Genomic DNA, 25,403 nt, shown 5'->3' on the forward strand with positions numbered 1-25,403 from the left:
CTTAGGACTACATGAACATTACTGCAGATCGTGTGCAACCCTTCATGCTTTATGTCTTCTCCAGTGACGATGGCGCCTACCAGCAGGATAATTGTCTCTATCAGATAGTCAGATTAGTGCTGCAGACCTACAGTGGTTTAGAAGTATGCTACTGAACAGCCAGTGATGCACTGGCCACCACATTTGTCTGATCTGAACCCAATGGAACAAATATAGGATGCTATCAGATGCCCACAGTCCATCGGCTTTTAGTCTGGGGGAATTGTGTGGCTTGTGTGTAAACACCTGGTTTCACAGACATCCAAAAACCTACGAAAGGACCTGTTCAATCCATGCCATGCGCAATCGTTACTGTACAGTGTTCCAAAGCTGAACCATCACACAATTAAGTAAGTTTACTGAAACAATCACTTCCAGTCACATATTAATTTATTTCCAATTTCTAGACCAGCCTCATCAAAGAATTGCGCCCGGCGGGCGCGCCCATGCCCCGCGGGCGCCAGGCAGTGTAGTTCAGCGCCCCGTCAGCGACCGTGTGTCGCTAGTGTCGCCATAGGAACGAGCGAGAGAGAGAGAGGGAGAGCTGCGGAGCGAGTGAGACCGCACACCACTGCTCTGCGGTGGACTGTCCCGCAGTCAGATCCAACGCAAACAAAATAACCTCTGTAAGAGAGGCCGATGAGCGGTAAAACAAGCATACCATTTACCGTTTAGGTAAAAACTAGTGTTTTCGGGTGGCAGAATTACAACGCAAAGCTTTAGACAACAATATCCAAAACAAGAATCGAAGAATATCTTAGTTGTTTTCTGACCCACAGGTTCATTCTATTAATACTGCACATTTGTACAATAGGCGTCTTCTGAAAAATATATCAGTTTCTTAAATGAACTAGAGTCATAAATATTCTATTTTACAAATAACTTTATGTAAGGGATATAGTCTCATTCTTACTGTTAGCAGTTACAAGTAAACATTTTTTGTTATACTTCGAGCCACATCTCTTTGTATCCCTTTTCAGAGTTTAGAAATAGGATCCTTAGTTGCTGTTTTGTACGTAATAATTTTAACCGACCAAGTTTGAAAACTTATTAAAAAATAGAGTTAAGGTTATAAAGCTCTTTAATTCTTACAGTCAACATTGTTAAAGAAGACAATTAACATTTTACACTGTTTTCTTTTTCGAGGAAACGGTTTTGTCAATGTTTGGCACAATATTCCTTGAGACTGATAACCTCAAAGAATAAGTCAAATTTTTATCGCCAAGTAATGAACGGTTCTTAGTTTTAGCGAGCTTTAAAAGAGAGAAAAAGCGCTCACAGATATACGTGAAACCAAACATTGAGAGAACTTAGGCCGCGTGCTTGTGCAAAAGAGGATATTTCTCTCGTGGAATGCAGCTGTAAAAGTCATCCAAAGTTTTACACATGAGAAAGCGGTCCTTCAGGCAGATATCGCATTGCAGGTCAATCAGCTCTCGTTGAAGCTAAGGCCGATTGAAGCTCACTTATCTCGAAAAATCTGTTTTCAAACTGTTCTTGTAATTCGGAAATGATTGCAACATAATCTGAAAAATCCACATCTTCTTTAACGCTGTCTAGTGCAGGAATGTGTCCACAATTCTTCTCGCGCAATTGTTTTTCCCACAAAATAAGCTTTTTTTGAAATGCTTGAAGCGTCTGCACTAAATGAATGATATAGTGATTTTCGCGTTAGAGTGAAATGTTCGAAGTATTTAAATGACCAGCAACATCACTCAAAAAAGCCAAATTCGCCACCCACTTAGGATCACAAAGTTATTCTTCTAGACGTCCTTTCATTTCCAAAAAGGTATTTATTTCGCCCCTCAAGGAGAAAAACCGATGAAGCACCTTTCCTCTGCTCAGCCACCTTACTTCGGTGTGGTAGGGGATGTCCGGGTATTCCGCTTCGATATCAGTCAGAAATTCTTTAAATTGGCGATGTGTGAGTCCATGCGAGCGAAGATAATTACCCGTTCGAAGAACTGTGTCCATAACATTTTTTACGATGACAATCTTCGCACATAGTGCCTCCTGGTGTAGAAGACAATGGACTGTCGCGAATAAGGAACACCCAACTTCAGCCATTTTTGACCTCACGTAACTCAGAAATCCAGTGCGTATCCCTCGCACGCGCAGGGGCTCCATCCCTCGTTACACTGATCAGGCGTTCCCATTTTAAACCCATTGACTCAAACACGTTTTCCATGGCTAGAAAAATATCCAAAACCGTGATTGTGTCTTTTAATGGTATAAGTCCGAGAAATTCTTCGGTGACAAACAGATTGTCGTCGACACCTCGAATGAACGCAACGTCCGCGGACTCTTCAAGAGCGATAGAAAGTGAAATGAAGTTTGCCGCTCTCTCCATCAATTGCTGCTCCATATCTGAGATCATATCTTCGACTCTGTGAGCAACAGTTTGAGGCGAAAGAGCTACTTTTTCAAATTTTTCCGTCAGGTCTGGTGGGCAAATACAAGCCGCCGAGTCGACCAGGCAATCCTTGATGAGATTCCCAGCAGCAAAGGGTTTCCCTGCTTTCCCAATTCTCTCAGCGATCATTTGTAATTTACGCACAAACTTTGCCTACCTGTTTCCTGCTCGTACCACTCCAAAAAAGAACATACAATTAATTTTGTACAATCCTGTTTTTAAAACACTTTTATCACTTTAACAATTAATTGTTTCATTCATTGAAACTCTAATAAAAAAACTAACAAAAAAGATTGGTTTTAGATACGTTTTCCCCCAGTTCCGCTGAAAAGGACAGCGATGTGTGGTCGCAAAATAAATTTTTATCTATTGCAATATTTGCGTACAGCGGCATGGCCAGGTTCGGCGGGCGGTCTGCACGGCCAGCTAGGCGCCACGGCTCGGCCACTGCGATAACACACGAATTCGCCCGGGGCGCTGGCCGCGGGCGATCGCGGGCGCTGCCACCCCTGGGGCACTGTTTGGACGAGCCTGTTCTAGACTGTCAGTTGATGCTGAAATGAAATGATAAAATTATAGCTCCAATGGATCATGTAGCTGAATACCAATAATAGCAAAAAAAGGCCCAATAGTTCATCACATAATGTGGAAAACATGCAACACACTGAGGGCGCACACCGGAGGGAACAGTATGATGCTATGGGCTTCTGTGGGTCCTACGGCAGTAATGAAAGCTTTGGACTACACAAACATCGGGCATAATTGGATGCTCTTTTTAAGAACAGGGAAGTAGTAACAATAACGTTATGTTATTGCAGAAAATTAATTCTGTATTTCAAGTGAGCAGTAATAGTACAGCTAATAATTCATAATTGAAACATAACAATCAATGGAAAAATGTACTTCCAGTTTAGCCACTACTGATTCAAAGTCCAGATCCAAAATAAGGATGGAAAAGTGTTCATTTCGTCCCACTTTGCCTCCAGTCATGCCTCTGTTCGGACATCATTTGTGTGTGCAGCACAGGTCAATCGCACAGATTTTTCCGTACTCTATGAGGCAACAAATTGTGGCTGTCGTCGGCAACGAAGTGGTAAGAAGTCGAGATAAATGAAAAGAATAGAATATTTTTATTCGGCTTTCAATATTTTTCATACAATTGGCTTCGTCAAAGTTTACAATGGAGTACAGTTAAGCACAATAAACACTTACATACACAGAATTATTTAGTTTATTTAAGAACTGAAAACATTTCTTTATCACTTATTAAAAGCTTATATTATAATGAGTATTTCCTAGGAATTCTTCAGTTGTATAGAATTCACTGCATTTTAACCAATTTTCCAACACACTCTTGAATTTATTAAATGGGGCTGTATGAGCTGAGTATGGTAACTTATTAAAAAATTTTATGCTCAAATGTTTATAGTTATTATGGACAACAGGTAGCCTCGAGAAAGGAAAATCCAACAAGTGACTATTTCTGGTATTGTGTGTGTGTACATCGCATCTCGTCCTGAATTTGTCCAGATTTTCTTTAGCATACATTAAACAGTTATATATGTACATGCTAGGTACTATCATTACACTGAGATATTTAAAGTGGTTTCTGCAGGAATCTCTGGGTGCTAATCCTAGTATACATCTGATGGCCTTATTTTGCCATCTGAAAATACATTTAGCCCCTGAGGAATTACCCCAGAGCAAAATTCCATACTCCAGATGGGAATGGAAGAAAGCAAAATATGAGTGGAGTAATAGCTGTTTGCTGACACTGCTTCTCAATTTTTACAGTAAAAACAGTACACGGGCTAGCTTGCTGCACAGGTGATTGGTGTGTTCTTCCCAGGAGAGTTTTTGGTGTATGTGCAATCCAAATAGTTTCACTGCTTTATTTTTACTTTTTGTAGCTTAAATTTATTTCTTCTATTTTTGTATTGTTTATGCACGGTTGATTGGCCTGACACCAGTGACTAGTCTTTTGCATTATTTCTCTATTGTTATCCAGCATAGTTTGTAAATTGTCACCTGAGGTTATTGGTGTTATATCATCAGCATACAGTATATTCTTACACTGTATATAATTCGAGAAATCGTGAACAATACATTACAATGCAACCTCTCATCTATTCGCATCGAGTTATCCGCTGCAGAAACCCCCCCTAGAATAACAGTTAAAGTTCCTTGTTGTGGCCCTAGACGAATCGTGCCCAACCGACCGCTATGTCATCCTCAACAAAGGCATCAATGGATGTGGTATGGAGGCAGATGTTGTCACCTAACTGCTCTCCCCGTCGCTGTCGATTTCCTTGACCTCGGAACCGCTACTACTGAGTGAAGTGGCTCCTCAATTGGCCTCAAAAGGCTGAGTGTACTTCCTACCAGCCTTCCCACAAAATGTCCCTGGCAGTACCAGTGTTCCTATATGGCTGTCAGGAGTGCCGAATACTCAGATACAGAGGTGAATTCACCTAGAACAGATATCGATATTATCTGATGTAGACAGACTGGGGAGCTAGTAAGCAGAGAAAAATATTGGCTCTGGCTCTGAGCACTATGGGACTTAACATCTGTGGTCATCAGTCTCCTAGAACTTAGAACTACTTAAACCTAACTAACCTAAGGACATCACACACATCCATGCCCGAGGCAGGATTCGAACCTGCGACCGTAGCAGCCGCGCGGTAGAGAAAAATATATCACGCCACAAGGAAAGTGGTGATACTGTAGGAGACTACCCCAATCTGTCCAAAGCCATCAAATTCGACCCTGAGAAAGCAGTGGCACAATAGACAGCAACATGTGTACGAAATCTGGGACCCTTCGTACCGCATGGCACAAAATGGCAGGAGGCAATACTACAAGGGGAAAAGAAGCCCTTAGTAACTATAAAGCAAATGAAACATGGGAAAATTATGTATATCTCAGATAAATGATCACGAATCAAAACAAATATTGATAAGAAGGAAAAGGAATAATGATGGAGACTTCTGATAAACTGAATTTCGATGCAACAAAAAATCAGAGGGTTTATATTAAAGAAGCGAGCAAAGTTACTGGGTGAAGAAGCGCTGGATGCAATCTCAAAAAACTGCCTTCACTGATGGAGACCCAGTGCTACCTCAAAGTCAGGGGTTTGACACCAATGGGTTATTACAGCCACTGAGTGAACCAGGGATGGAGGCGCCCTATTTATTGAAATGGTGGCGTTTTTCCGCCAGACGCAGTACCCAACGTTATCTTCAGAGGGCGCCACACACCTATCAGTAACAGTGTCGCCTCACACACACACACTGCACAACACAGTTAATCGATCAATTTTTCTAAACTCTGTAATTGTCTCACATTGCGACGCAAAAATTTGAAATTTGCTCTAGGGTGCCTACAGCCTTCCTCTGTGATGGTGCAAAAGCCTTCGCCTGCCACGTCACCTTTTTTTTTTTTTTTTTTTTTTTACCTGCTCGGGGCGGACGTCACAAGACACGCGTTTCAGTTCGTCGTTGATCTATTAACTCAGTTTTTTTATTACAGAGGGCAGCTAACCCTCTGACCGAACACGCTGAGCTACCGTGCCGGCTGTCCCCGTCGGCTCGTCGGCGCTTATCGCAGCAAGATGTTCACACATGCGAACAAAGAGGCCAGATTTCAGAAGTTCGCGTGAGGTGTAAGGTGGTTCCATTGGCGCTGACTTTTGAAAATCTTGGGGTATGGTCACCATGTTACATCTCGCTACCATCTTGATATGAAACAGTGTCAAGTTGTTTGCAGACATTTTGGAAATCCTTCAGCTTTTGCACCAGTGTCATTTCTTTCATCTTGTGTATCACTATGAAACTGCAAAAGAACTTCATAATTATTATCTATGCACAACAGAGACACAACGTGCATGAACCATGTCGCTGGACGGAAAGTTATTAAACCTTGACCCAACTCATTGTCATGAGAATCTGGAAGCAGTTGTTTAAGATTTCCGAATTTTCCTAGCCTTTTAGGTGAACCGTGAGTAAATTAAATCAAATCTTTGAGAATTGACAGAATAGCTCTTAGTACTGGAATGTTATTAAATGAGTCTTGAACAACTAAATTTAGGGAATGAGTCAAGCAAGCAGTGAACGTAGATAGCCCATGATTCAATTTCTTTTATCCATGACTGTAATCCTTGTCCAACCGCTTAAGTTTGTTGGGCCGTCATAGCATTGCCCACAATAACTGCTCACAGAAATAGATGGCTCTAAGCACTATAGGACTAAACATCTGAGGTCATCAGACCCCTAGTCTTAGAACAACTTAAACTTAACTAACCTAAGGACATCACACACATCCATGCCCGAGGCATGCCCGGAGCAGCAGCGCGGTTCCGGACTGAAGCGCCTAGAACCGCTCGGCCACAGCGGCTGGCACAGAAATAGAATATCTTAATAATATATCTTTCACAGATTTAAATAGGGTATCTAAATCAGTTAATGACAGTTTATAAAAACCACAAAACAGCTCATGAACAGCAAAATTTTGGTCAACAGCACGAAAACAGCTCTCTATTTGATATTCGGATGTCTCGTCCAACATTAATGCATATAAATCATTTTCTTTTACTCGTTGAATCAAAATTCTCTGAATAGACATGCTTACCAATGTTATTTATTTGGCAAAATAAATAAATAACTAATAATTGCGTTAAGTATGTCACGAGACAGCCACATGTAACTAGTCTGATTAAGCCATGGTTTCAGTTCGGTTACATGCTCGGAACGTAATTTCAGAGGTTGACAAAATTAGAAGACTCATCAACACGACCCCGTAAGGCCGATCTCTGACAAACCTAGAACAATACTGAAGTAAAAATTTTCCTGAAACAAACAGTAGCGGCCTGATTTCTCTTGCTTTAGAATGACTAACTTGAAGAACCATATTATTTTTTTTTCTCTTTTCTTCCTCTCGCTCTTTTCTTTTTATACATATATGTATATATATAAATACATATATATAAATAATAAGTTATTTTGTACCAGCGATACTATTGGGTCAGAAACAAAACAAGGAGAGAGATACTCCTCAGTTTTTTAATTCCTTTAGAGTAATCTGTTCACCACTATATGCGATAGCGAGCGGACGTATTGCGAATTCCGCTGAATCAATATTGTTAAAAAACTGTGTATTCCAATTGTACATGAAAAGTTGTTATCAAGATAGCAAAATTTATTCGCACAGTCATTTTCTGTTCATTATTCCACGACGCGCCGAGAACCCTGCAACAATAGGAGCGAAGCTAACAAGAAGAATTCGCGTGAGCAGAGTGGCGATCCGGAACCAGTATTGTCATGCACAATAGCGGTAACAAAAAAAAAGGTAGTACGTAAATTTGCGAATGTTAAATGCTGAACATACGAATTGAATATTGAAGGACTGCTTTTATTAGTGCCAGTTACTTTCCAATGGTTTTCAATTATTCTTTCAAAATTGTCCTTTTAATTATTTAAGCAGCAAATTTTTACTAGGATTTCCAACATTTCTAGTCCCCCCCGCCACTATTCAATGGTGACCGTTCAAAGGACAGCAATGGTGACCGTGCAAAGGACGGCGCCGAGCGGAATATGAATAGATCCTTCAATTGTTGAAATAAATTTTTTTTGAGATAATGATCCATTTTATCGTTAAAAAGAACTAATTAGGCATTTATTACATGTACGTGAGGTTGGAACTATCAACAACTTGAAGGTGCAAATTAAAAACTAAATTCTGCCTACGAACTAGACGCGCCGGGAATGCGGATTTCAACGGTTAAGGTTTGGAAGCTGCTATGCTGTATGCTTGTATTGCCGCACTTGGCGTCGTCTGTCTCGCAGTAAATAATCTATTTTCCTTCCAATTAGTATTCTTTACGGAAAAAGCATTTATCTATAAAAGACAAAAATCTGTATAAAGTCCAAATTAAGGTGCAAAATAATTCTTCAAATTCTGTAAGACTGTATCAATAGGACTGTATCAAAGAATAATTAGGTTCATTAATGAAAGGTGGAAGGAGTATATAGAGGGTCTATAGAGGGGCGATGTTCTTAATGACAATATTATGGACATGGAAGGAGGTAGATGAAGATGAAATGGGAGATATGATACTGCGTGAAGACTTTGACAGAGTACTGAAAGACCTAAGTCGAAACAAGGCCCCGGGAGTAGACAACATTCCATTAGAACTACTGACAGCCTTGGGAGAGCCAGTCCTGACAAAACTCTACCATCTGGAGAGCAAGGCGTATGAGACAGGCGAAATTCCCTCAGACTCAAGAAGAATATAATAATTCCAATCGCAAAGAAAGCAGGTGTTGACATGTGAAAATTACCGAACTATCAGTTTAATAAGTCACAGCAGCAAAATACTAACGCGAACTCTTTACAGACGAATGGAAAAACTGGTAGAAGCCGACCTCAGAGAAGATCAGTTTGGATTCCGTAGAAATGTTGAAACACGTGAGGCAATACTGACCCTACAACTTGTCTTAGAAGAAAGATTAAGGAAAGGCAAACCTACGTTTCTAGCATTTGTAGACTTAGAGAAAGCTTTTGACAATGTTGACTGGAATACTCTCTTTTAAATTCTGAAGGTGGCAGGGGTAAAATACAGGGAGCGAAAGGCTATTTACAATTTGTACAGAAAGCAGATGGCAGTTATAAGAGTCGAGGGACATGAAAGGGAAGCAGTGGTTGGGAAGAGAGTAAGACACGGTTGTAGCCTCTCCCCGATGCTATTCAATCTGTATATTGAGCAAGCAGTAAAGGAAACGAAAGAAAAGTTCGGAGTAGGTATTAAAATCCGTGGAGAAGAAATAAAAACTTTGAGTTTCGCCGATGACATTGCAATTCTGTCAAAGACAGTAAAGGACTTGGAAGAGCAGTTGAACGGAATGGACAGTGTCTTGAAAGGAGCGTATAAGATGAACATCAACAAAGACAAAACGAGGATAATGGAATGTAGTCGAATTAAGTCGGGTGATGCTGCGGGAATTAGATTAGGAAATGAGACACTTAAAGTAGTAAAGGAGTTTTGCTATTTGGGGAGCAAAATAAATGACGATGGTCGAAGTGGAGAGGATATAAAATGTAGATTGGCAATGGCAAGGAAAGCGTTTCTGAAGAAGAGAAATTTGTTAACATCGAGTATCGATTTAAGTGTCAGGAAGTCGTTTCTGAAAGTATTTGTATGGAGTGTAGCCATGTATGGAAGTGAAACATGGACGATAAATAGTTTAGACAAGAAGAGAATAGAAGCTTTCGAAGTGTGGTGCTACAGAAGAATGCTGAAGATTAGATGGGTAGATCACATAACTAATGAGGAGGTATTGAATAGAATTGGGGAGAAGAGGAGTTTGTGGCATAACTTGACTAGAAGAAGGGACCGGTTGGTAAGACATGTTCTGAGGCATCAAGGGATCACCAATTTAGTACTGAAGGGCAGCGTGGAGGGTAAAAATCGTAGAGGGAGACCAAGAGATGAATACACTAAGCAGATTCAGAAGGATGTAGGCTGCAGTTGGTACTGGGAGATGAAGAGGCTTGCACAGGATAGAGTAGCATGGAGAGCTGCATCAATCCAGTCTCAGGACTGAAGACCACAACAACAACAACAATGAAAACGCACATAAAACTGCTTTATTCGAAGGATACCGACACAATTCCCATATTTGAAAAAAACATGTTTTTCTTCTTTTTTCATAATTTTGTTAAACACTGTCCACAAAACAGTCGAGGGAAATGGCCATTGTTGAAAATTCATTACAAAATGCTATATGCCAAGATGTCGGAAATCCGAGCTTGCCAACAGTTGAAAGTTACGCACCAACTCGTGAACTGGCCAATGGCTACCAAGATGTCACTTTTATGATGCCCGATGAGACAGTTTCTCAGTTCTCACTGGGAAACATTTTTCCGAATAGTGAAACTGAAGCGCGTGACAGCGAAACTACCTCTATTTGCTCACTACGCCACGAACGCAAGAGCAGCAAACAGTTCAAAAAGCAATGTAAATACTAGTGACACCCACAATTTGACACAATTCATGCAAACAGCTTACAAAACAACGGGGATTTCAGGAAAATATACAACAGTTTGCACAACAAAATCAGGCATTTAAAGATTTCAAGACTAGTATTAATTAGCCAGCAGTTCAGTGAGGTGAGCAAAACTATACGCACTGAACTGTCTGACGAATTATCCGGTAAGGTCACAGAGCTCGGTAAACAACTAAAACAAGAAATAATTACCGACATGTCCCGCAATATAAATACATTAACGGAAAGAGTAACATCCGTAGACTATAAACAGGAACAACTTACATGTGAACCTAAGTGAAGCATATTCTCAAATTCAGGAGACGCAATCCCAAGTGGATGTGTCGGTAAAAAAAGCGACGAACGCAGTCAGCGAGCTGAAAGACGTCTGCAAAAACCTACCTACAGAAATACACAACATGAGTCTAAGAAGATATCAGTTAAGTTCAGAGTCAGAATTTGCCAAAAAACAGAGAGATAAGTTATGTGCAGATGTAAAGGAAATGAATGAAAAAGCTGAAGCCGGGATTATGGATAATGCCAGCAGCCTTGTTGAAAAGGAAGTGTCAGAATACAAAATATATTTAGACACTGAAGAAGAAGCTTTAAAAGTGAAGGAAAGTCAACTTCTAGCTAAAACAGACTCGGCTTTAAAGGAAGCAGAGGAAGGATTGCAGGCCAGTGTTGCTAAAACTACTGACATTCCAAAACAACTTATGACAGAAAACAAACACATGCTTTTGGAGAAGTTAGATACCTTCACTGGTTACCCACAATACGGGGTTAGCTCGTCGAAGGAAAATAGCGAAGATTACACAATGTAACAACACTTGCCGGCAGTTGCACCTGTTGGGCAAGCGCAGTTGCCATGCGCTACCCCACAAGCGAACATAAACACCCCTGTCACTGGCAGCGCGGCATGTTTGTCAACATTACTCGCCGATGAGGGATTATTTAGACATCGTTAGTTTCCGATATTTACTTCTGAAGAGAAAAGAACACATCCTGTGGTCTTTTTCAGAGAATTTCGAAATGTCTTACCTCGTACCTGGACTGAAGTCCAGAAAATTAGATTTGTTGTTGGATACACAAAGGGTGACGTTCTGCTATGGGCTACGGACATGGCGGAACTTTGCCACTATTATGAACAGTTTGAGAGAACATTTCTGGATAAATATTGGTCTGAGGCCGTACAAGAGAGGCTCAGACGAGAACTATTCAACCCAACTCCGTTCAGTATCAAGTACGGAAGCTTAAGGGGCTATTTTGAAACAAGACACTGGACGAAGGCGGTATCTCAAGTATTTTTTTTCTGTATTGTTATTTTTAAACCCGTACAAACAGGCAGGCTGTCAGCAGCATGTTACGCCGCTCTTCAGCCACAGAATAGATAAATAAACAACAGAAAGAATACACATAAGTGACATAACGGTGGGTAATAAAACAGTAGACACAGAAAGACAAACACGGAGCCGTTCACACTCGACGATAATCCACACTGCAAACCGTTGACACGACGCACAAACACTGAAGATGGCGATGGTACAGGTGAACGATGGAGTGCGACAGTGAACACTGAACTCTAAACACGACGCCACGCACGAGACACTGATGGTGATGATCTCTGGCGCACGAATGTTTTCACGTAGCGTGTGCAAGTTCGGGGACCTGCCAAGAGGGGAAGAAGGGTGAGGGGGGGGGGGGGGGGGGGAAGGGGAGAACAAAGATGCCAATGGCTGAGGAGATGGGGGGAGGAGTAGAGGGACAGGGGAGGGGAAGCCCGGGGGTGGAGTGGGGAGAAATGGAGGAGGGAGGGAAGAGGGAGAGAAGGGAGGGAGGGTGCCCAAAGGAGCAAACACAGGAAGAGGGAGGGAGGATCAAAGTTGGTAGGAGGGGTAGATGGAGGGGAGGAGGGCATCGTCAGGGACAGGGAGCTGGCGGAAGCTACCTTGGGAGAGGGTAAGGAGGGTGGAGAGATGGAGACCCGGTGGGACGTGGGAATACAGGCATGGCAGCGGGCGGGGGTGGTAGAGGATAGGGGAGACAAGAGGGTGAGGAGGATCGAGTTTTCAGGAGGTGTACAGGATCCGTATATCTCAAGTAAACGTGCTGAAAATTTTAAAGAGCCGTCTTCCTGCCCACCATCCCAGAACATGACACAATACTTTCTGTCTGTACTGGACTCAATAGATTTAATATATGAAGAGAGACCAGTACAACCAAAGCCTGTTAATACGCCGATAGTGACACAGGGAGTTATGGACCAACAAGTAAACAACGTATTCGTAGTACAACACGGATGGCAACCTCACCCCACACAGACCTATGATAATGGTAATGGTAATCACAACGGTGGATATAAAAGAAATGGGCAAAAATTTAGCAAAAACAATTACAATGGGCGAGTAGTGTATGGCCAGCCTGTACAATATGTACAGACACAAGCTTCCAGCAATAATCTGTCGATCGCTTGGCAAGCGCCGAACAATAACGGACAACCGAATAACCCACGACAGCGGAATTCGGCCAGCAAAGTAACACACATATGCCGAATAACAGGCAGAGGTAAAGAGAATTTCAGTTGAGAGCCTCTCAGGACAATCATTGGCGTAACTAAACACCAAGGGTCAACATAGTGGAAGTTCCGCCTAATTAGGTCCCCTTTCTGTGACCTTGGATGGGAGTGGGGCCACGAGCGTAATCAACACTTGCTTTATCAGATACGATCATGGCAAAGATGTGGGAGATGATATGTATCAAGGTAATCAGAGCACACGGAAAAACTGGACAGAGGACAAGATACAAGCTACTATTAAAGCCAAAATATTTGACCTTGGCACCCATTGTGCTTGGCACAGGGGTTACGACTAATTTGATGTCACAGGGATTCTTTCAAGAATTGAAGAAATGTGGACGTATACCTACACTGGCAGTGCAAAATTGCACGGTACAAACTGCCACTGGTCAGAAACAATTAGGACAGTTTCCTTTACGATGCCAATTTTTTGATAGTAGAGAAACTAATAGTTGGTTGTTTAATCGGAGTGGATACATTTAGGACATGCAAAGTACAAATTGACTCCACACGGGAATCAGTATCGGACAGCACCTGAAGAAGAGTGCACGTAGTTAAAATATCATGCAGGAAAGACGCGAATAACCGGCAGAAACCCGATTAATCAACATGACAAGTCAAATATGACTTGGAAAAGTCACAGATAGGAACATCGGACACAGTAGACAGGAAACTTTAACGTCAGAAGATAAATAGATGGGTAGTAAAGCCAGAGAATGGAGTCCTTAAATGATCAGAGACCAAGTGGTCAGAAGAAAGGAACAAAGCACATAGCAAAAGAATGAAAGCTATATGGGCTACTTGAAAGGCAAATCATAAATGTAATGGGTGATCCGACACGATCCATACGCACATAATAATAATATGTGTCACATTTCTAGTCCCCCCGCCACTATTAACTGACTCATGACAGAATATTTACTCATTTTTCATAGAATTACTTGCACTAACTGAACACATTACTTTTTTATGACATTCCATCGTTTTAGAGCAACGGACTAGTTCTTAAAGCTGTATTTAATGAAGGCATTATAGGAATCCTTGTTTATAGTAACAGTTTTTGGAGGAAATCTCTCGTTTTCACACACAGACCTACAGGAGGGAAAAAAACTCATGCTTTTTAAAAGTCCTGCCCCTTCAGTACCGGTATCGTTTTCCGTGGAAGTTACCAGAAATAGCAACAAGGATTTTATTGTCACAAGCTGCCGAAGATGGATCACTTTTACAGCTACACGATGTCGATACAATATCACCATCACGATTATCAGTCAAAGTCCTTTTGTATTTCACTAACTACATGTCCATTTTATCAATTTTGACATGAAGACATAATTCCAAGCACAGTTAGTTAACGTCTAGCATATACACGTTCCAGCTTCTGGTGTTCGTTCAAGTGTTGAAGTCTGGAAATTCAAGTTCCGTGTCAGTTACACTATATCCAATATAATAAAACAAAAAAATCTCCCGCTGGCTGTTGTGTTTCGTGATTGTTACAGAGCTGCCTATTAAAGCACAAAGAGCTTCGCCATGATTGGTTCAAATGGCTCTGAGCATTATGGGACTCAACTTCTGAGGCCATCAGTCCCCTAAAACTTAGAACTACTTAAACCTAACTAACCTAAGGACATCACACACATCCATGCCCGAAGCAGAATTCGAACCTGCTACCTTAGCGGTCTTGCGGTTCCAGACTGTAGCGCCTACAACCGTCGGCCACTCCGGCCGGCGCTTCGCCATAATATTATAAATAATGTCCATTACTGAATGTTTTAGCTAGGATGTATGTGGCAGTCTTCGCAGTACGTATATCGCCTACTTGTAACGTATGTGGTTATGTCGTCAAAAGGTTATCTTAAAAGAACCCGCTAATTAAATTCGTACTTCGTAGTATAAATCTCTTCATCGTATTGTACCCAACCGGCTTCATTTCTAGTTATTTAATACAGTAATAATAATTCGCCTTCAGGTTACAGTATTGACTTAATAAGCGGCATTCCCTTAATATTCGGACTTTTTTAGAAAACTGTCACTACATTTACCGCACATGTCAACGAGGGTTTTGATTCCTACAAGTTCAATTAGGCGTTTGTTTTGAGATAACATTTTCACAGCGGGGTGTTGCAAAAGCCAGCCGCCCATCAGTATTTTTTTACAGAACAGTAACGTAAAGAAAAAATAATACAACAATTTTTAGTGAGGCATGCTGTGCATACCCACTCAAATTTTGGAGTTTGTTTAAGCGACTGAGCATACCCGTAGTCGGCGACTGTGGTTGGGTTAATGATGTCACATTGCCAAAAAATTTCATCACAATTCTGTACACCGCCATAGTACACGCGTCACACGATGGGACGATCATCGCACCCCCTCTTATCTGCACTTCACGCCTTCTGACGCCTCTGCGATGGAGGTCAGAACCGCGTCGTCTAGACTTGAAATCACGCGGTTTTCTGATGGTAGGCAGAGGAAAACCTCTCAGTCACACCGCCACTCAGAATAGACACACAAAGGCCTTAGGGCGTGGCCGCAAAGGGCGGCAGCGAGACCACACCTCTCCTTGGGGCGTCGATTCCCACACATTTCGCGGTCGAAAGCGATGGTTCACAGTGCCTTAAGCAACAGTACGACGATCTTGACCAGTGGGCAAGCAACCTCACTCAACATTATCGCACCCCTTTGGACTGCAGTGCGACCGCAGTTTTGATTCTGTTGTACAGAGAGGAACAGCTGCCGGCCGTTCAGAGCCATTTGACGAAATCTGAACGCAGTACGAAGTGGCAAAAGGTGCTGTGCTATTTCAGCCCTCCTGTTTCGTGTCCTCATGTGGTGTGCTCACGGAGGGGTGCGACATCGACACGTAAGTGAATAAAGGGTCGTTCTAAGACGCCCCAGATCGGCAACAATCTCGGTGTCGCCTGCCCGTCTTTTCTGAGGACAATAGAACTGTACCTGTGCATAAACAAACTTGACGACTGGACTCGCATTCGGGAGGACGACGGTTCAATCCCGCGTCCGGCCATCCTGATTTAGGTTTTCCGTGATTTCCCGAAATCGCTCCAAGCAAATCCCGGGATGGATCCTTTGGAAAGGTACGGCCGACTTCCTTCCCTATCCTTCTCTAATCCGATGAGACCGATGACCTCGCTGTCTGGTCTCCTCCCCCAAACAACCCAACCATACTGTGACAAGAGTCCCTGGCGCCTGCAGCTGGGCCTTGCTGCTGCTCTTGAGCCTGCTAGTATGCTTGCAGAACTGCAAGCGTAGCTTCATTGACGACTTTTATGCCAGTCACTGAGGCAGTGTGTCTGAAATGGTCTCCTCGGCCACCCATAAGAAAACCGCGTAATTTCAAAACTGGACATCATGGTTCTGACCTCTTCATCCACATCTACATCAACATCTACATGGATACTCTGCAAATCACACTTAAGTGCCTGGCAGAGGGTTCACTGACCCACCTTCACAATAATTCTCTATTATTCCAGTCTCAAACAGCAAGTGGAAAAAAACGAACATCTATATCTTTACGTGCGAGCTCTGATTTCCCTTATTTTATTATGATGATCGTTTGTCCCTATGTGGGTTGGTATCAACAAAATATTTTCGCATTCGGAGGAGTTGGTGACTGAAATTTTGTGAGAAGATTCCGCTGCAACAAGAAATGCCTTTGTTTTAATTATGTCCACCACAAATCCTGTATCATGTCTGTGACACGATCTCCCCTATTTCTCGATAATATAAAACGTGCTGCCCTTCTTTGTCTCAATGGACTCCGTTAATCCTATCTGGTAAGGACTCACTCTGTGCAGCCAGAGGATGGAAAAGCGTAGTGTAGGCAGTCTCTTTAGTAGATCTTTTGCATCTCCTAAGTGCTCTGCCAATAAAACACAGTCTTTGTTTCACCTTCCCCACAACATTTTCTATGTATTCTTTCCAATTTAGGTTGTTTTTAATTGTAGTTCCTAAGTATTTTGTTGAATTTACGACTTTTAGATTAGACTTATTCATCAAGTAACTGAGTTAACGAATTTCTTTTACAGCCATGTCGATGACCTCACACTTTTCATTATTCAGCGTTATCTGAAAATTTTGGCATCATACGGATACCTTCTCTAAATCGTTTTACAATTTTTTATCTTCTGATGACTTTACTAGAATATAAATCACAGCATTAATTGGAAACAACCTAAGACAGCTGCACATATTGTCCCCTAAACCGTTTATAGAGATAAGGAACAGCAGAGGGCTTATAACACTACCTTGGGGAACGCCAGGAATCCCTTCTGTTTTACTGGATGGCTTTCCTTCAGTTACTATGAACTGTGACCTCTCTGACAGGAAATCACGAGTCCAGTTGCATAACTGAAATGATATTTCGTAAGCACGCAATTCGATTACAAGCTGCTTGTAAACTATGGTGTGGATGGTCTTCTGGAAATCTAAAAATACGGAATCAACTTGAAATCCCTTTTCAATAGCACTCAACGCTTTGTCTGAATAAAGAACTAATTGTGTTTCACAAGACTGATGTTTCCTAAATCCATGTTGACCGTGTGTCATTAGACCATTCACTTTGAGGTAACTCATAATGATCTGCGCCCGTAATTTAGTAGATTAATCCTACTGCCTTTCTCAAATATTGATGTGACCTGTGCAACTTTCCAGTCGCTGCATGTGGATCACTCATCGAGCGAACAGTTGTGTATGATTGTTCACTACGGAGCTATTGCATCAGCATTCTCTGAAATGAACATGATCGGTATACAGTATTGGCAGCTCTTCTCCTACACCACAGAGGTATCGAGAGGAATGGGTGAAACGTGGGTAAGAAGGGGTGTGGCGACCTTCCCATCATGTGACATGCCCATGGTGGCGTTGGGCACAACTGGCTGATCATTAATCCGCTTTAAACCCCGCATGTTCTTCTGAGCTCTCATCTTCTTTTGCATGTGTCGACACATTGCTGTTTCGAGCATTGGCGAGCCCAAGGGTAACCTCGCAAGGCGCCAAGGTACTGCACCACTGCAGAGGAGAGGAAGGTGGAGGCACCATTGAGCCAAATTTCAAACTGCTTCATCGGATTGGGAGACAGTGTAGTGTGTTCAGTCGCCTCCTAGGTGTCTCTCACGCTAGGAACTGCTTTATACTTTTGCACAAGACTTTCAAATTGGCCATTCATACACCAACACTTACATCTGTCATCACAGAGAGCGCTGAAACACTGACCTATATGTTGCATACGCCAAATAGTTCATGGGATTAAGTGATAGTCAAAGTGTTAACCTAATGACAGACTGAGTTTAAACTTTCTAAACAGCAGCCCATACTGAATTATGGTTGGAGTACCCCATCCACACAGCGGCGACAGAAGTCATAGGACAGCGATATGCACATATACAGATGGACGTAGTATCGCCTACGCAACGTAAAAAAGGACAGGGCATTGGTGGAGCTGTCATTTGTACTCAGGTGATTCATGTGAAATGGTTTGCGACGTGATAATGGCTGTACAACAAGAATAAATAGACTTTCAATGCGTAATAGTAGTTGGACCCAGATGCATTGGACATTCCATTTTGGAAATTTTTGGGGAACTAAATATTCCGAGATCCACTGTGTCAAGAGTGTGCCGAGAATACCAGATTTCAGGCATTAGCTCTCACCACGGACAACACAGTGGCTGACGTCCTTTACTTAACGACTGAGAGAACGATCTTTGCTCAGAGTTGTCAGTGCTAAGAGACAAGTAATACTGCACGAAACAACTGCAGAAATCAGTGTGGGACGTACGATGAATATATCTGTTAGGCCAGTGTGGCAAAATATGTTGTTAATGGGCTGTGGCACCAGACGATTGAAGTGAGTGCCTTTGCTAACAGCATGACATCGCCTGCAGTCCCCCACCGTATTGGCTGGTCCCTAGACGATTGGAAAACTATTCGATTCAGTTGGTAAGAGCTGATGGTAGTGTAACACATACCCCATCAAGCCATGGACCCAGTTGTCAAGAGGGCACTGCGCAAGCTGGTGGTGCCTCCATAATGGTCAGGGCTGTGTTGAGAGGGAATTGACTGGATCCTCTGGTCCAACTGAACTGATAATTGACTGGAAATGAGCGTGCTCAGCTACCTGAAGACCATTTGCAGCCAATCATGGACTTAATGTTCCCAAAAAACTACGGAATTTTTGTGGGTGACGATGTACTATGTCTCCAGGCCACAATTGTTTGCGATTGGTTTGAAGAACATTCCGGGCAGTTGGAGCGAATGGTCTGGCCTCCCAGATCGCCCGACATGAATCTGATCGAACATTTATGGGACATAATCGAGGGGTCAGCTCGTGCACAGAATCCTGCACCGGCAACACTGTAGTAGTTATGGGCTGCTGTAGGGACAGCATGGCTCAATATTTTTGCAGAGGACTATCCACAACTTGTTGGTCTGTGCAGCACTACACCGGATAAAAGGAGGCCCGACACAATATTTGGAGGTATCCCATGACTTCTGTCAGCTCAGAAGCCACTGAATGGTGCCTTGCGGAAGGTACCGTGCACCACTTCTAGTCATTTTCCTTCCCACTCCACTGGAATAAAGGAAAACCGAATTTCTATATGCCACCACACGAGCTCTAATTTCTCTAATCTTGACTTCACTGCCGTTACGTGAAACATACATTGGCTGCAGTTGAATTGTTCTTCAGTCAGCTGCAAATGCCTATTCTCTAAATTTTCTCAACAGTGTTTCATGAAAAGAATGTCACTTCCCTCCAGTGATTTCGACTTGAGTTCACAAAGCATGACCAAAACATTTGAATCGTCAGCAAAACAATCGATCATTAATACAGCAGCACGCTTCTGAATTGCTTTGATGTCTTCTTTAAATTCGACCAAACAGGGATCCCAAACACTCGAGCAGTACTCAAGATAGTGGCACACTAGTATTCAATAGGCGATTTTTTTGTAGATGAGTTACACTTTCCTAAAACTCCCTCAATAAACAGAAGTCAACCTAAAGCCTCCCTACAGCTGACGGTCGATGAGGGACCCAACGTGCTTTTGTTCAGTAGCTGGTCTCCACATACTTTCTGTAAGCGCCCATTATTATCTGTGATGCTCTGGTTTTGCGCAAAAATAGACAATCAGCGACAGCTCATAGCTCTCTGCTTAGAATGCATCTTCATTACAGACGCCACTTTGAAGGTTACATATAGCGCCACCACCTATCTATGAAACTACACGGGCTAAAGGAGGAATATTCCAAGATGTCTCACTAGAAAATCTGCATTTTTTCAACCGAATTTGGCCGAGAAAAAATATTTTGCATCACTTATTGAACGCCCCTCATATATATGGTATGCACATATTTTTTTTGTAACGTATCTGACATGTCCGATGCTGTTGTGCTCAGCGATGTGGCGAATAAATAAACAAAATAAACACTAAAGACATTGATGGCAGTGCCTATCAGGGGACCAAATAAACCAAATGACCAACTGAACTTCATCACCACAACCAACGTCCGCTGAGTGGTCAGCGCGACAGAATGTCAAACCAAGGGGCTCGGGTTCGTTTCGCGGCTGGTTCGGAGATTTTTCTCTGCCTAGGGACTGGGCGTTGTGTTGTTCTAATCATCAACATTTCATCCCCATTGACGCGCAAGTCGCCGAAGTGGCGTCAAATCGAAAGACTTGCACCCGGCCAATCGTCTACCCGGCGGGAGGCCCTAGTAACATGCCGTTTACATGTACCACAACCAACGACCTCATCCTACTCCACAGACAGAATTCTCAAAGCCGTGTCCTTCCCCTCCCCCCCCCCCCCCCCCCACTCCAACCCACATAAAACTATCTTTCTGCAATTTTCTTTCTACACGGATGTCACAGATTTTATAATTTTATAACTCTGTTTAATAAAAATGAAGTTTCATTAAATTATTACTTAAATGAACTACACTGATAAAAAATTGCGTATAAATTTTCTAAAAACAAAGCAAAATATTTATGTAACTGCTTATGGCAGTACAAATGGAGGATTTTGCATGTGTCAGAGTTTCATTTACACAAGCATAACAACAAAATACCTAATACTCAGTGAGGGCTACTTACAGATGCTTCAGCAATGCAGCCGATGACCAAATGGCAGAGCCTACGAGTTTTTTACACACGAGGGTTCAACTTAGTTGAACAGCGTATAGCTGTCTATAGGCCACGATTAAAACTATCTAATATGATGCATCAGCCACAGTAGGCTTCTCACTGAACTGTTTCTTATTTAGGCAGCAGCACCTTTCTTGACTGCTTCGTCCACCGTCACGTCTCGTCCCAGTCCTCAATTGGCAGCGAGCGGCAAAAATCGGAAAGACTTCGGTCAAGTAACATAGTTACTTCAGCATCCGCTTGTCAACATTTGAGACCTTACAAACTGTAGCTATTCTAATGTTATATTGTTGACTGCGTTTACTGAAACTTATGGCTTGACTTTTTTGGGTTCATAAACATTTTATTTTTATCTGTTAATACTTTTATATTGTAATTTCATGTACTGACACGTTCCATGACCTTGGAGATTTGCTCCTCAATTTGGTCCAATAGAACTTGACGTGTAAATAAAATTTAATGACATGAACTCCATTGTTGCGCATGAGCGAGATGCGTATGCTCCCTGTCCCCTTGTTTGCCTTGTTAGCAATAAACATCTGTTCTGTAGTAGTAATAGTAGTAGTATCTTAATTTTGCTGCTTGGTTGAAATGACACTACAGACTAAACAGCGATAAAAGCCTGCGTTTACAGTCGCGGACCAAGGGAAAGGCGCCTTCTTCTAGGCAGAAGATAGGGGTGGAATTAACATAACTTTCCTGGTTAGTTCTTAAACTGTCTTTCTTTCTTGCTTTTTGCCCAGTCAGTTTTTTCCGTTCCCTCTTGTCTGTCCCCTTGGCGGGCGAAGGCTGTCTCGCAACCCCCTCGGTACAGTCTTGGCCATCACAAACCGCTTCGGTGAACGATAAAAATTAGGTCAGAACGGTGGACTGAGAACATGGATCGGCCGTCGGGCATTCAGTTTTGTGTCAAACGTGGTAGGCAACAACCAACATCCAACTATATCTATTATAATGTATTTATTACCATATTACTTAAACTTACGAAAGAAGGTCTTCACTGCCCAAAAACGTGCTGTAAGAATAATATGTGGTGCTCACCCGCGATCATCTTGTAGACATCTGTTTAAGGAGTTGGGCATTCTGACTACTGCTTCACAATATATTGATTTCCTCATCAAGTTTGTTGTAAATAATTCAATACAGTTCAAAAGGAACAATGAGGTACATAATTACAATACTAGAAGGAAAAATGAGATTCATTACTCAACGTTAAGGTCTTTATCACAGGAAGGGATGCACAACGCTACAATAAAAATTTTTGACCACTTACCTAGTGATATAAAATGTCTAACAGACAGCAAGGTAAAATTTGAAAACAAACTGAAAAATTTCTCCTTGACAACTCCTTCTATTCTGTAGAAGAATTTCTATGTTTGTAATGTGTAAAAGGTGGTGGGTGGAATTGCTAACTCAATCAGTATATCATGTTTTCATTTCTGGGGAAAAAGATAATAACTATTATGTGGTGATGTTTGGAGTAGAAATAGATCTAAAAATTAATTTGCAATATGAATGTAAATTGACTCGTTCAGATCATGATGATTTATCGTGCAAAATGATCCATGGAAAGTAACTGACTAATTAAAAATGGTTCAAATGGCTCTGAGCACTATGGGACTTAACTGCTGAGGTCATCACTCCCCTAGAACATAGAATTACTTAAACCTAACTAACCTAAGGACATCACATACATCCATGCCCGAGCCAGGATTCTAACCTGCGACCGTAGCGGTCGCGCGGCTCCAGACTGTAGCTCCTAGAATCGCTCGGCCACTCCGGCCGGCTAACTAACTAATTACGCAGGCATCTGGCCAAAGAAAACTTCTGGGAGATTAAAACCGTGCGCCAGACTGGGACTCAAATTTGGAAGCTTTGCGTTTCGCGAAAGTGTCGTACCGACTGAGCTACCCAAGCACGACTCATAACTCGACCGCGCAGCTGTACTTCCTCGAGTGCCTCTTTTCCTGCCGTCAAAACGTGACAGAACTTCGCCTGTGAAGCTTTGAGGGGAAACTTGTGAGTTGTTCTTGGAGAGCTGGGGCGGTGGAACACTTGCCCAAGAAAAGCCAAGGGTCAAAAGTTCTTGTCCTAGTGTGGCATACTGTTTTAATCTGCCAGGTTCCAATTCAGCACACACTCCGCTGCACAGTGAAGATTCATTCTGGCATTATCTACCACCAGTACCTACAACACTCCTATCTAACTCACAGCTAAAATGATCCACAAGCGGTACGGAAGGAAAATCACAGATCCGACGATTTTCCGGTGTCGGCTCGCTATAGGGTATTGTCATCCCTATTGTTTACAAGTGATGCCCGATTTTCTCCTTTTCCAATTCGTACAAGATTGAAGCATTTATGTCGAGAGACACGGCCCAAGTACAAAACAGGCTGTGATGCGTTCAGCAGCGTGCAGCATTTCCTCAAGAGTCAGGGAAATAAAAATAAAAATGAATTGATTTTTACAGACCAAACTTATTGTCTCGTAAGATTAAACGAAGGCATAAACTAGGGCTGACATGTTACAGTTCTAACGTGTTCACACACAACATTTAGACGCGAACAGAAATAACAGGTATAGCTATATCAGATAGGCCTACCGCAAAATCTTCAAATACTAAGCGACATTAGCACTTCTCGCATAGCTGATAAAATTGCTCATACGGTATCAGAAGTACGATCATTTGATATTTTTGATCTAGTTCTTCGTTCCGGAATACGTAAATTTGCTCATATATCAACAAAGTTTCGTAATAACATTCTTTCACTGAAAGGCGCGTTCTGTCATATATTCTGTTACCAGAAACATGAAATCTTTCACTTGTAATGAAAATGTGGAATTTCGATATATTATCTTGACGACACAGTAACTTCTATCCAACCAATGCTTTATCGCAGTTAATAATAAACGCTCTCAACCAATTAAGAATTTGCGATAACCAGAAAGTTACGAAATTGTTTTAATGTTTTCTGTTCTCACCAGATAGTGCTGCTGTCTTGACGGCAGTTTGATGTCGCCGCGAGCAAGGCACGAACGGAACTAGTTTGTCAGTTAGGGTACTGCTACTACGTTTCGGTCTTTTAACGTAGGGAATGGGTTTATTTGATACGTGTCATTTGCACGTTGTTGAGAAATCGCAGTCCCGGACACACGGCATGATTCACTGCAAGATTACTAATACGGACATTATCTCTAATATCTCATTTCTGTCGAGGCAATGTAAACTTGAGTTTTATTTAATCAGTTCAAACAGACAGCGGCGATTTCTGTTCCTGCGAAACGATCAATAGCATTTGCTGAATTCACAGAAGGAACTTTGTATTCATAACCTTAATTCTATTGATCACTAAAGATGGAAAACAGTAGAGATTGTGTAGACTTTCGTTACAAACTTCCATTTAGAATTTTACAATCACGCATTCCATTTCGTGGAAAAAAAAAAAAAAAGTAAGAGTAGCCAAGTCATGATTTGATTTGATTTCTTTTTGTCGTGTAGATGACGTACAAGTAGTGTACTAGTAATATACGACATTGTAATCCAAGAAATGGAATGCATTTTGACAGAAGTACGTATGTACATACTTTCATTCATAACTGTGGTTTGGGCTAATTGCATGGGGAATCTCAGCAACCAGCATAAAAATCTTTAGGATGCAGAAAGAGCAGTCAGGGCTAGCGGCAACGTAAATAAACAGGAAACACGTAGATCACATTTTACACAGCAGAAAATAATGAACCTGCCAAGAGTATGCATGTAAATTAGCATATCCTGCTTTCAAATATATTTTACACATTACTGAAAATCTACAACAAAATAAGCATATCCATATCCATAGCCACAACACAGGAAACATTGGTAATATCCACATGTCTCAGTGTAGAATAGCATTGTATCAGGAAAGTGTTCTACAGAACAGTTAAATTATTGAGCAGCCCATGTGGGGAGTTATAACTGCAGTGACGTTAAAATTCTATCATTTCCAATGGAACAGTGTATTTCTCAATAAAAGAATTTTTTAAACTATAAAAAACAGCCTTATAAATTGAATATGTAATTGTGGGCAAATTCAAATTTTGTTACTTATAATTTACGATTGTTATTTGTAAACAGAATTTTGTCTTGTTTCTCTCTCTGTCTTCTTTCTCAAATTTGATTTGTCCTATATTCATTATACTA

General features: G+C 41.8%; 1 protein-coding gene across 1 annotated transcript in view; it reads right to left on the reverse strand.

Moving 5' to 3' along the window:
- Window positions 1–24,274, reverse strand: part of LOC124605330 (serine/threonine-protein phosphatase 6 regulatory ankyrin repeat subunit B-like) — a 353,003-nt gene extending 328,729 nt beyond the window's left edge. The window contains exon 1 of the mRNA XM_047136936.1: window positions 24,206–24,274. The gene's annotated coding sequence lies outside the window, so the exon portion shown is untranslated. The remainder of the gene's footprint in view (window positions 1–24,205) is intronic.
- Between the last annotated feature and the right edge of the window lie 1,129 nt (window positions 24,275–25,403).

This window comes from Schistocerca americana, chromosome 3 (assembly GCF_021461395.2).
Source record: "Schistocerca americana isolate TAMUIC-IGC-003095 chromosome 3, iqSchAmer2.1, whole genome shotgun sequence".
Taxonomy (NCBI): domain Eukaryota; kingdom Metazoa; phylum Arthropoda; class Insecta; order Orthoptera; family Acrididae; genus Schistocerca; species Schistocerca americana.